Source organism: Citrus clementina, unplaced genomic scaffold (assembly GCF_000493195.1).
Source record: "Citrus clementina cultivar Clemenules unplaced genomic scaffold, Citrus_clementina_v1.0 scaffold_3, whole genome shotgun sequence".
In the NCBI taxonomy this organism is placed as follows: domain Eukaryota; kingdom Viridiplantae; phylum Streptophyta; class Magnoliopsida; order Sapindales; family Rutaceae; genus Citrus; species Citrus x clementina.
In genome coordinates, this window is record NW_006262339.1 from 35,630,754 (window position 1) to 35,644,936 (window position 14,183).

General features: G+C 34.2%; 1 pseudogene; it reads left to right on the top strand.

Annotated features, from left to right (window-relative positions):
- The window catches only part of LOC18046951, a 34,241-nt pseudogene that overhangs the window by 11,783 nt on the left and 8,275 nt on the right, over nucleotides 1-14,183 (top strand).

The window sequence follows — 14,183 nt, forward strand, 5'->3', positions numbered from 1 at the left end:
AGAAACAATAATATTTTGGGAAGATTTTGTAATTTCTTTAGGGCTCTCTTTTTCAGAAATCTCTTTTGGAGATTCTTGGCTTTGAGAGAGGCTTTGTATGGCAAACATAAGTGTTGAGTGTTAGAAAATGCATATTTATAAAGGAGAAAACCGTCATTTTACATTTCAAGTTTTACTAACAACCCTTACTTTTATGTTTTTAACATTCTTGTGATTTAATTACGTGTGTTTTATTTTAATTAAGTAATTTATGTATTTTAGGGGCATTATAGTCATTTCACAATAAAGGAGAGATCAGACGGCAAAACGGACATCACTTTTGAACTCAGGACGGTCGAAAACCTTACGAGGAGCATAAAAGGATAAATGGCACTATTCACATCATATCAGTGGACGAAAAATCTCGCGTACGGTACATGCATCACACAGGATTATTTTCAACCAAACCGCGTTACTGTTCATCCGGGTCAAACCGTGTTACTGTTCATCCACGTGGTCAAACCATGGACTGTTGACTGATGACGTGGCACAATCTGTTGTGCAAATTTTAATGTACTCGCAAGCGCACGAATCTATTGTAGTGTAGATCAATGGTGACGAGTGTCGATCCCACGAGGAGGTGGATTTTAATTATATATAGAATTAATTTTGTAAATGGGTGGTTGGAATTATGGTGGAAATGATTTGGAATATGCTAAAACTTAAATTAAAATGGTGAGAATAAATTCTAAAACTGGAATTAAAATGGCGAGAATGAATTGAAGAGGATTCTATTGAAATGACGTACTTGGGTATCTGGATCCGTATCAACATGCATCATGGGCTAAATATTCCTTATTAATACCAATTAAATCATGAGGGGGGAATCCACACCGCATGAACCACGCTCTAATCAATATGGTGCTAAGGGCTTATCGTGCCAAATAATAATAACCTTATACTAGAGAGCCGGTGTAACCAAGGCGGTACTAGACAAGATTAGTATTATTTGTCGACGAGAAGTCAAAACATCCACAAAAACTAGAGGGGAAGAGAAAATAAATTTACCAAATTAAGCCCATGACACATGTTGAGACTTCACCTTCAACCCAAGCTTGAAAGAAAATTAGCCACTCATAGTTGAACTAGGGGCAAAATGGGAATTTATTAAAATACGAAGAAAATACAAGATGGAGAGGGAATTACAGAAAATGGATCCCAAAAATGGATTCAGAGATATCAAATTAGGGGGGGGAGGCCCCCTTTTTATAGATACATGGAGTAAATCATGGCCATCGGATTAAAAACAGTTTGGACGCTCAGGATTGCGCCACGTCATCAGTCAACAGTCCACGGTTTGACCACGCGGATGAACAGTACCACGGTTTGACCCGACTTTGAACAGGAACGCGGTTTGACCCGGATGAACAGTAACGCGGTTTGGTTGAAAATAATCCTGTGTGATGCATGCACCGTACGCGAGATTTTTCGTCCACTGATATGCTGCCACGTCACCATCAACAGTACATAAGAATTTTAGTCCAACAGGATCGTGACACCTCATCAGTCAATGCCACATCATCGGTCAATGCCACGTCATCATCCGTCTATGTGAACAGTGTCGTGAACAGTAACGTATACAGTACCGTACACGTGAATAGTACCGTACATGTGAATAGTGCCATTTTTCCTTTTATGCTCCTCCTAAGGTTTTCGACCATCCTGAGTTCAAAAGTGATGTCCGTTTTGCCGTCTGATCTCTCCTTTATTGTGAAATGACTATAATACCCCTAAAATACATAAAATACTTAATTAAAATAAAACACATGTAATTAAATCACAAGAAGGTTAAATATATAAAAGTAAGGGTTGTTAGTAAGACTTAAAATGTAAAATGACGGTTTTCTCCTTTATAAATATGCATTTTCTAACACTCAACACAATCCTGAGCGTCCAAACTGTTTTTAATCTGATGGCCATAATTTACTCCATGTATCTATAAAAAGGGGGCGTCCCCCCCTAATTTGATATCTCTGAATCCATTTTTGGGATCCATTTTCTGTAATTCCTTCTCCATCTTGTATTTTCTTCGTATTTTAATAAATTCCCATTTTGCCCCTAGTTCAATCATGAGTGGCTAATTTTCTTTCAAGCTTGGGTTGAAGGTGAAGTCTCAACATGTGTCATGGGCTTAATTTGGTAAATTTATTTTCTCTTCCCCTCTAGTTTTTTGTGGATGTTTTGACTTCTCGTCGACAAATAATACTAATCTTGTCTAGTACCGCCTTGGTTTCACCGGCCCTCTAGTACAAGGTTATTATTATTTGGCACGATAAGCCCTTAGCACCATATTGATTAGAGCGTGGTTCATGAGGTGTGGATTCCCCCCTCATGATTTAATTGGCATTAATAAGGATTATTTAGCCCATGATGCATGTTGATACAGATCCAGATACCCAAGTACGTCATTTTAATAGAATTCTCTTCAATTTATTCTCGCCATTTCAATTCCAACTTTAGAATTTATTCTCGCCATTTTAATTTAAGTTTTAGCATATTCCAAATCATTTCCACCACAAATCCAATCACCCATTTACAAAATTAATTCTACACACAATTAAAATCCACCTCCTCGTGGGATCGACACTCGTTACCATTAGTCTATACTACAATAGATTCGTGTGCTTGCGAGTACATTAAAATTTGCACAACAATAAGCTCAGGGGATTTTGAGAACAATGCAAAATTTGGAAAAAGGGTTATAGATGTCATTCATAATTCTTTGAAATTCCGAAAGTGCATTCTTTAACCCAAAAGGCATAACTGTCTGGTATCAGAAAAAGAAATCTGTGCTGATTTACCATCCTTGTTAGAAATTTGGAAATGCATCCTTCGATTGAAAAAATCAAAGCATATCCATCCTTCGATCCTATTCCCTTGTCTTTGCAGACAAATTCCCAGACAAAATCCTAGATAAGACTCAATTACAGAGGTTTCTAGGAAGTTTAAACTATGTTCTTGATTTTTGTCCTAATATCAATACAACTGAGGATTGATTTTTGTAATGTCTCTTTTATTTCCCTTGGTGATGAAATTGAAGATGACTGCTTCGGCATATTCTCCCCATTAAAGCATTCCAAATAATGATTGTAATCATATAAAAAAAAAGGTATTTATTTCTTGTAATTGTACTTTCTTCGGGTGGTCCTCTGGACACAAGTGAGAGCGCACATGTCTCTTCACCCGTATTGTATTTCTACAAAGTCACTATTCCAACATACGCTCCAAAGATCACTGTTACATACGATCCAAAGCTTATTGTTTGCTTCAAACTCCGCTACAGTGAACAGTGCAGAGTTCCAAAGATTACTGTATGCTACAACTCCGCTACAATCTACAGTGTAAAGCTCATTTTGTATATAAATCTGAAGGAAGACTTAGACTCCTCAGATTTTCATTTTTTTCAAGTTTAGAACTTCTCTCTCTTCTTCTCTCCTTTCTCTCTAAAACTCTCTCTCTCTCTTTCTCTGGGAATAGGAATCAGGAATCAGAAGACAAAAGGAAATTTTCCTGTCTTCGGATTAATTTCCCATAATTTCCCTTTCTTATCTACAAAGCAAAAGCATTCGATGTAAGCATTTCATTTCCAGTTTTTATTTTAAAAGCACTTGTCAATTTTATTTAAAGCTTTCCATGTATGTTTAAGATTTCTGTACTTTAATTTCCGCAATTTAATTTAAAGCATTTAAAATTTTATGCATCTTTTGCAGACTGATCTGTATCAGATCTGCCATAAAACTGCTACGTTCCTCTGAGGCAACGAGATCATATCTCAATCCTCAGTTGTATTTTTCTCTTCTCCCTCCTTTCCTTAAGACCACCATTTCTGGGATCCAGATCTGGTACTGTGTATGCACCCTAGCCTTTAGATGTATGTTTGTTGCTAGGCTTGCTTAAAGAACTTAATAAATAGTTGGTAAATAAATTTGGTATATCGGCTGGAAACTAGAACGCGCGGGATATTGATCTGTTCTAAGTCAGATCTGGCTCCAAAGGCAGACCTGGCTCTGCATCGATCTAGATACAACGCCACGTACTTTTCATAAAACTTGACCAACCGCGTTCCAAAGCAAATTTATTTATTTTAAAGCTGGTAATTCAATTTAAAATTTTGACAAAGCCGACCCAAACTAAGCATTGTTTAATTTGAGTTCTTAATAAATTGAATTCCAATGAAAGCATATCCATCCTTCGATCCTATTTCCTTCTCTAATGGCTTTGGCAAAATCCGATTTTGACTCTTGGACAAGCTTTTGACTAGTTTTCGAAACCTAAAAAAGTTTGAAAATAGGATCTTTAAGCTTTTTGTCAGAATCCGATTTTGAAGGAATATGGGAAACGGAGGAAACAGCTATAGTTGACTTTTGAAAATGGCTTTCTATTCTCGTTAACTGATTTCCTATAGTATTTAAGTTAGTATTACAGAAATTATTCTTTTGAATAATACTACTTAAATTGGTATCAGAATCATTAGGTTTAGGGATTTTATACGGTGAGGCTCTAATTTGGACAGGAGGTTCACCGTGATCAACGGTTAAACTCCGAAGAGGTGGATGCTCAGATTCTATGGTTCTATCACTATCAGAAAGTTTCTACTCAGGAATTTTCTTCCTAATAGTAATCGGGTTTGACTCTTTAAAAGGAAATAGGATCGAAGGATGAATTTTTGGGTTTTGTTAAATCCCATGGTTTAAAAAACCAGCCTTTAGGGAAAAACTTTGTAAGTGTTTGAAATGGGTCAGTATGGTAAAACCCATCTTCGATAGATAAAATATTTTGGAAATGGGCTTTATCAAACCAAACCAAGGTTTTCTTTGTTGGTTGTGAAAGAACAATTTGTGAATATGAACTTTCACCAGAAACAATAATATTTTGGGAAGATTTTGTAATTTCTTTAGGGCTTTCTTTTTCAGAAATCTCTTTTGGAGATTCTTGGCTTTGAGAGAGGCTTTGCATGGCAAACATAAGCTCAGGGGATTTTGAGATGGATTTTATCCATTGGTTTACTTGGTCATGTCAATCCAAGATTTGATTGGCATGGCGGAGGAGAGTAGTTTTTCTTTAGGAGGAGAGGATTGGGATTCTTTAGAGGTGGCTTTAGGATCAATGTCTTTGGCTATGCCTTTTCCTTTGTCTCTTCTTTTTGGCGGCATTATCTGTTTTGAAGAAATTCCCTAGTTAGAAAATCAGGAATAGAATTTTTATCACCTTTAATAAATTCAATGTCAAAATCAAAAACACTTAAAATGGCTTGCCATCGTGCAAAAATCTGTTTTGATGCAATGTTTTGAACATCCTTTTCTAAAACATGTTTTGCAGCTTTGCAATCAATTCTAAGTAAAAATTTTTGATTTAATAAGTCGCTTTGAAATTTGGAAATGCATAAAACAATTGAAAGAATTTCTTTTTTGATAGTAGAATAATTCTATATATATATATATATATATATATATATATATATATATATATATGTATATGTGTGTGTGTATAATCTTTCTCTAGTGCGGACGCCCTCATTTTTTTTTATTGTGAACACGATTTTAAACAGTGCGATTTAACAAAATTAGTTTTTAATGCTATTAAACCGCACAACTTAAAAATGTGTCCGTAATAAAAAAATAAAAAAAAATGAGAGTGCCGGCACACACTCACACACAGAGAGAAAATTTTCAGACACACACAGATATATAGAAAATTTTCAGTGACATTATACTATATGATGTAATATAGACTATTAACATTCTCGTACTTAAAGTACAAAAAGCTCATTAGATAATGACTATATATATATAGCTTTCAATGTGGAACTTTGCTTACAATATTAAAAACTGTCTTTTTCATGATTTACAATGTTTTGTCATAGACATTGTAAAGTCCATGACTCCCGGATGGGAAATTTTCGTTTTTAATTTCGCAATTAACTTAATTTCTAACTTGGCTTCGTTGTTTATTCCAGGTTTGTCAGTGACCTACAAACGAAGGGCTTTTCTTTCCCAAAGTTAGCTAATTTGTGTAGTATATTAGGCCTGTAAGCGGTGTATTCCAATTCCATGCACGTATAATTATTTTATGCGTTAATTATATTTTTATCTGTTTTTGTTAATTAATTAATACCTGATCTGCATTTTAAATTTATTAATTGTATACTATTCCTTATAATTAATTAATTAATTAAATCTTTTTTAGAAATTAAATTAATCACAATAATTCTGCAGGACATTGAGAAATTGCAGCATTACTGGTTCAATGCCAATTGGAATCAGTTAGGCTACCTGAAAGTTTATTTTTCGTTTATTTTCTTATTAGTTTAGTAATATGAGGTCAGAGGTCATTTAAACGTGTATCATTGATCCGTCTGCAACATCTATTAACCTTGTCAAAATGTCGTAAAGTAAATTACTAAACTAGTGTATATATTTGATTTTTGCATATTTACCTCAATTTTTAAGATATATTGAAAAAAGGGTTATTTTCAAGAATACTTTTAGAAATATACATCTGTCTTCGGAAATAGTCATTTCTGAAAGAAAATTAATAAACTATTACTGATTCTTTTTATTTTTTCCATCTAATCTAATATTTCATAAGCTTTATATATATAATAAATTGCAGTTATATATTTGCAGACAACAAAAACGATTGTCTTCAATTGATATTGCTTTTTTTTTTAATATTGTCTAAAATTTTGTTGGGTTATTTTTACATACCTCCCCTGAGGTTTCACATAATAACAGTTTAATAGAAAGTATCTCCATATTTTTACATCCCTCCCCTGCAGTTAATATTTCCGTTAGTTGACCATTAATGAACTAATAGGATGACGGAAATACCCTTTCAAGGATGACAGGTGCAATTTCCCAACAAATTTTGGCAGTGTAATGATACAAGCAGGCGTGGGCTAGCATGCATTTTTTTTTTTGAAAAGGGAAAGTAACACTTTCATAACTTCAACAAAGATAGTACATCCATTATAGGAGCTGGAACACCAACAGCAGAATCACATGGGCCACGGGAGGGTTACAGAAAAATTCCAACAAAGATATATTTATTTTCTTTCCAATGAAGGAATGCTTGAACATGAATCTTTATCAGAGAGTCTGGATGATGTAGATCTCCGAAAGGATAATTTGACTTTACCATCTGAATACTGAGTCATATTTTGCAACTCTGTATTTGGCTCAAGTTGTTTTGGAATTACTGGAGCAGTGGCTCCTTCAAGAATCCATTTGTCTGGAAGATTGACATCTTTCTATTGGATTGGTTTTGGAATAACAGTGTGAATACTGTTGATGAGAATGGAGCCCCCATTCTTGATGAATTCAATAGTCCAATTCAGGATGCTTTTGCTACCCTGATTCAATAGTCCAATTCAGACTGTCATGGATGAAACTTTCAAAGAAAACATCTGATTGGTTTTGGTATTGACATCTGAATACTGAGTCACATTTTGCAACTCTGTATTTTAGAAGCCACTGAGTCTGTAAAATTCAAAGTTGACCAGTAAAACCAGCAACGAGAATTTCTGCTATAGTTCTATCAGAAGTTCCCGCCTGTGTTTTATAGGCATTAGCTACCATGGTCATCTGTTGCAACAATCCTAAAATGTTGTACTCAGACATGCCATCAATATTCCACTCATAGACAGAAGATGCATTAAATCACGATTGATTTAAAGCACTTGGTCTATTATCTATAGCTAGATCTGGTGGAGTCTTGACAGTAGGTAAGGCTAATTCCCAGTGGATTTTGTTGGCTTTAGGAGCAGATGGTTCATCTTTAAATGCTTCTATATCTGAAGAGGCTATAGAAACATTGTCATGTTCTAGTACACCAATCTTGCTAGATTGGGCACTATCTGGGGCTATCTGGACCTTAGAAGAAGAAGAAGAAGAAGAAGCTTTTATTCTATCTAATTGGTCTCTAATGGCTTTAGCAAAATCCGATTTTGACTCTTGAACAAGTTTTTGGCTAGTTTTCGAAACCTAAAAAGGTTTGAAAATAGGTTCCTTAAGCTTTTTGTCAGAATCCAATTTTGTGCTAATAGGAGAAACAGCTATGGTTGACCTTTGGAATTGGCTTTCTATCCTAGTCAACTGTTTTCCTATTGTATTTAAGTTAGTATTACAGAAATTATTTTGTTGAATAATACTACTTAAATTTGCCTCAGAATCATTTGGTTTAGGGATTTTATAAGGTGAGGCTCTAATTTCAACAGGAGGTTCACCGTGGTTTATAGCTAAACTCCTAAGAGGTGGATGCTCAGATTTGCACGGTGGCAAGCTATTTTAAGTGTTTTTGATTTTGATATTGAATTTATTAAAGGAGATACAAATTCTATCCCTGATTTTCTAACTAAGGAATTTCTCCAAAACAGATAAATGCCGTCCAAAAAGAAAGACAAGGGAAAAGGGATTCTTAAAGACCCTGTGTCCCAAACACCCTCTAAAGCTTCTCAAACCTCTCCACCTAAAGAATTGCTTTCTTCTGCCATGCCAATCAAATCTTGGATCGACATGATAGAGGATCAAGAAGCCCAGTCTAAAGTGCTTGCCTCACATGAGCAGGTAAATGAATGGATGAAATGGACTGTAATGCCATTTGGACTATTATTGCTATCAGAAAACCCCAGTCTGTAAATTCCATCCAAGTTGATGAGAATGGAGCCCCCATTCTTGATGAATTCAATAGTCCAATTCAAGATGCTGTTGCTACCTTGATTTTGACTATATCCCTTCATTTCATAGGTGACCCTTCGCACCTTAGAGATAAGAACGCTGAGTTACTACACAATCTAAGGTGTAGGAAACTTAGTGAATTCCAAAGCTATAAAACCACATTCTTTACCAGACTTTTCCTTAAGGATGATGCAAATCATATAACTTGGAATGAGAAATTCCTTGCAGGTTTACCGACCCCACTAGGAGAAAAGGTTAGGAATTCCATTAAAACCCTGTATGACAACCGTATTCCTTATGACAAGCTTACCTATGGTGAACTTGTCAGTTTTGTCAACAAAGAAGGTTTAAAGATTTGTCAAGATGTAAAGTTACAGAAACGACTAAAATGGGAGCTTAGGAAATCTAAGCAAGAATTAGGTAGTTTCTGTAAACAATTCAATTATGACCCCTTTAAAACTTCTACTTCTAAGGATTGTAATGGTAAGTGTTCTTCGAAACCTTATAAAAAACATTACAAATCAAAAAGCCATAGGAAACCCTTTCAAGATTTTAGAGAACTTTCTTATAAGAAACCGTCGATGCCTTATAAGAAGCCCAACTTCTCTAAAAAGAAAGAGTTTAGAGCCAAACCGAAAACCCCTTTTAACTACAAAGAAGCCACATGTTACAAATGTGGAAAGAAATGCCATACTGCAAAATTATGTCGTATGAGCAGAAAGCTCCATGAGCTTGGCCTAGACGAAGAGATATTTTCTAAAGTGGCCCCTTTACTAATAGAGTCCTCTGACTCTGAGTCTTCCATGACGGGAGATAGCGAACCTCTACAGATTGATGAGTTAAATGACTCTAAATCTGTTTCTTCTAGTGACTCCGACACTAGTAATTCATATTCTTATTTAAAGAAAATCAATGTTTTGACCAAAGACCAAGAAATCTTTCTTGAGCTTGTTAAACATATTTCTGATCCGAATCTTCAAAAGGAATACCTTGATAAACTTTTAAAAACCCTAGATTCTTCTAATAAAACAGAAACTTCTAAAGTTCCAATTATTAAAAAGAATTCTTACGATCTCACTGAAATTTTAGGTAAAAAGAAAACAAAGAAAATAATCCCCAATATCCAAGATCTTCAAGAAGAAATCAAAGAAATCAAACTTGAGATTAAATAATTAAAAGAAAAACAAAAGAATGATTCTGAAACCATTCAACTTCTCTTGCAAAAACAATTAGAAGATAATTCTGATAAAGAAGTTGAATCCAATGGTGATAATGAACAAAATCTTGAGAACATCAAATCTATACCCAATGATTTTCTGTTTGTTTTAAAACAAATCACTACCAGAAAATACTTGATTAAAATCATTTTAATCTTTTCTAAAGATTTTGAAATTGACACCATTGCCCTCTTTGACACTGGTGCCAATTTAAATTGCATTAAAGGGGATATCGTCCCTAAAAAATTTCATGAAAAGACAAAGGAAAGACTGTCAGCCGCCAATAATACAAAACTAAAAATTAAATCAAAAGTTGATGCCTCAGTGTATAACAATGGTTTTGACTTCAGAACTTCCTTTCTTCTTACAAATGACATACACCATACTGTCATTTTAGGAACTCCATTTATAAATCTTATCACCCCATATACTGTCAATTATGATAGTATATCTTTTAAAGCAAAAAACCAAAAACTTGTTTTCCCTTTTATTGAGAAACCAAAAACAAGAAATTTATATATTGTTAAAACTTGTTCTGTTTACCAGAACCAAATCAATGCCATACTTAAATCTAAACAAAATAACTTGCTTTGTTTAAAAAATGATTTAAGTTTACAAAGAATTGAAAGCCAATTACAAAAAGACTTTACACAAAGAAAAATCTTTGATTTTAAAGATCTCATTGAAAAAGAAATATGCGCTGATTTACCATCTGCTTTTTGGAATAGAAAACAATATTTGGTAGATTTGCCTTATGAAAATTCTTTTGATGAAAAACAAATACCCACTAAAGCTCGTCCAATCCAAATGAACATGGAATTGGAACAACACTGTAAAAATGAGATAAAAGATTTAGAAACTAAAGGACTCATTGTAAAATTTAGATCCCCATGGTCTTGTGCCGCTTTTTATGTAAATAAAAATTTCGAAATAGAAAGAGGAACACCAAGACTTGTAATAAATTACAAACCCTTAAATAAAGCATTAAAATGGATTAGGTATCCCATACCTAATAAAAAAGATTTGCTCCAGAAATTGTGTTCTACCTTTATTTTTTCAAAATTTGACATGAAATCTGGTTTTTAACAAATTCAAATTCACCCTAAAGACCGTTATAAAACTGCCTTTATTGTTCCTTTTGGACAGTATGAATGGACTGTAATGCCATTTGGACTAAAGAATGCACCCTCAGAATTTCAAAGAATCATGAATGATATTTATAATCCTTTTTCTGAGTTTTGCATTGTTTATATAGACGATGTGTTGATTTTTTCTCAAACAATTGATCAACATTTCAAACATTTAAAAACCTTTTACCTTGCCACTAGAAAGGCTGGCCTAGCCATTTCTAGTTCTAAAGTCTCATTGTTTCAAACAAAAGTCAGATTCCTTGGTCACTATATTTCTAAAGGAACTATTACGCCTATTGAGCGATCGCTTTTATTTGCTGATAAATTTCCCAATAAAATTCTTGATAAAACACAACTACAAAGGTTTCTAGGTAGTTTAAATTATGTTCTTGATTTCTGTCCCAACATCAGTAGGATGTCTAAACCACTGCATGATAGGTTAAAAAAGAATCTCGTTGCTTGGACAGATGAACATACTAAAGCTGTTAGACTAATAAAAAATTCTGTTAAAAACATTCCATGTTTATTTCTTGCAAATCCTGCATTACCTAAAATTGTTGAAATAGATGCATCAGATTTAGGTTATTGAGGCATACTAAAACAAAAGGAAGATAATAAAGAACAAATAGTACAATGTGTTTCTGCACATTGGAATGAATGCCAGAAAAATTATTCTACTATCAAAAAGGAAATTCTTTCTATTGTTTTGTTCATTTCCAAATTCCAAAGTGATTTACTAAATCAAAAATTTTTACTTAGAATTGATTGTAAAACTGCAAAACATATTTTAGAAAAAGATGTTCAAAACATTGCATCAAAATAATTTTTTGCACGGTGGCAAGCTATTTTAAGTGTTTTTTATTTTGATATTGAATTTATTAAAAGAGATACAAATTCTATCCCTGATTTTCTAACTAGGGAATTTCTCCAAAACAGATAAATGCCGCCCAAAAAGAAAGACAAGGGGAAAGGGATTCTTAAAGACCCTGTGTCCCAAACACCCTCTAAAGCTTCCCAAACATCCTCTAAAGCTTCCCAAACCTCTCCACCTAAAGAATTGCTTTCTTCTGCCATGCCAATCAAATCTTGGATCGACATGATAGAGGATCAAGAAGCCCAGTCTAAAGCGCTTGCCTCACATGAGCAGGTAAATGAATGGATGAAATCCATTTCTAAATCCCCTACAAAGTTTTTCTCTACAAAGTTTTTTGTTGTGCAAATTTTAATGTACTCGCAAGCGCACAAATCTATTGTAGTATAGACTAATGGTGACGAGTGTCGATCCCACGAGGAGGTGGATTTTAATTATATATAGAATTAATTTTGTAAATGAGTGGTTGGATTTATGGTGGAAATGATTTGAAATATGCAAAAACTTAAATTAAAATGGCAAGAATAAATTCTAAAGTTGGAATTGAAATGGCGAGAATAAATTGGAGAGAATTCTATTGAAATGACGTACTTGGGTATCTGGATCCGTATCAACATGCATCATGGGCTAAATAATCCATATTAATACCAATTAAATCATGAGGGGGGAATCCACACCTCATGAACCACGCTCTAATCAATATGGTGCTAAGGGCTTATCGTGCCAAATAATAATAACCTTGTACTAGAGGGCCGGTGTAACCAAGGCGGTATCTAGACAAGACTATTATTATTTGTCGACGAGAAGTCAAAACATCCACAAAAATTAGAGGGGAAGAGAAAATAAATTTACCAAATTAAGCCCATGACACATGTTGAGACTTCACCTTCAACCCAAGCTTGAAAGAAAATTAGCCACTCATAATTGAACTAGGGGCAAAATGGGAATTTATTAAAATACAAAGAAAATACAAGATGGAGAGAGAATTACAGAAAATGGAGTCCAAAAATAGATTCAGGGATATCAAATTAGGGGGGAGAGGCCCCCTTTTTATAGATACATGGAGTAAATCATGGCCATCGGATTAAAAACAGTTTGGACGCTCAGGATTGCGCCACGTCATCAGTCAACAGTCCACGGTTTGACCCGGATGAACAGTAACACGGTTTGGTTGAAAATAATCCTGTGTGATGCATGCACCGTACGCGAGATTTTTCGTCCACTGATATGCTGCCACGTCACCATCAACAGTACATAAGAATTTTAGTCCAACAGGATCGTGACACCTCATCAGTCAATGCCACATCATCGGTCAATGCCGCGTCATCATCCGTCTATTTGAACAGTGTCGTAAACAGTAACGTATACAGTACCGTACACGTGAATAGTACCGTACATGTGAATAGTGTCATTTTTCCTTTTATGCTCCTCCTAAGGTTTTTGACCGTCCTGAGTTCAAAAGTGATGTCCGTTTTGCCGTCTGATTTCTCCTTTATTGTGAAATGACTATAATGCCCCTAAAATACATAAAATACTTAATTAAAATAAAACACATGTAATTAAATCACAAGAAGGTTAAATACATAAAAGTAAGGGTTGTTAGTAAGACTTGAAATGTAAAATGACGGTTTTCTCCTTTATAAATATGCATTTTCTAACACTCAACATTTTTCTCAAAGCCAAATTTCTCCTAAAGAAAATATTCCTAAAGAGATTTCAAAACCCTCTTCTCAAAATGTGGTTGTTTCTGGTGAAAGTTCATCTTCTCAAATTATTCTTTCCCAGCCAAAACTTTCAAAGAAAACCTCCGATTGGTTTGATAAAACCCATTTCCAAAATATTTTATCTATGGAAGATGGTTTTTACCATACTGATCCTTTTCAAGCTATTTCAAAGTTTTTTCCTAATCACTGATTTTTCAAACCTTGGGATTTGACAAAACCCCAGTCTTATTATCAAAACATTTTAGAAGCCACTGAGTCTGTAAAATTCAAAGACTGAGTCACATTACAGTTAAAGAATCTCATCTCTTTAAACGGTCTTTAGGGTGAATTTGAATTTGCCAAAAACCAGATTTCATGTCAAATTTTGAAAAAATAAAGGCAGAACACAATTTCTGGAGCAAATCTTTTTTATTAGGTATGGGATACCTAATCCATTTTAATGTTTTATTTAAGGGTTTGTAATTTATTACAAGTCTTGGTGTTCCTCTTTCTATTTCGGAATTTTTATTTACATAAAAAGCGGCACA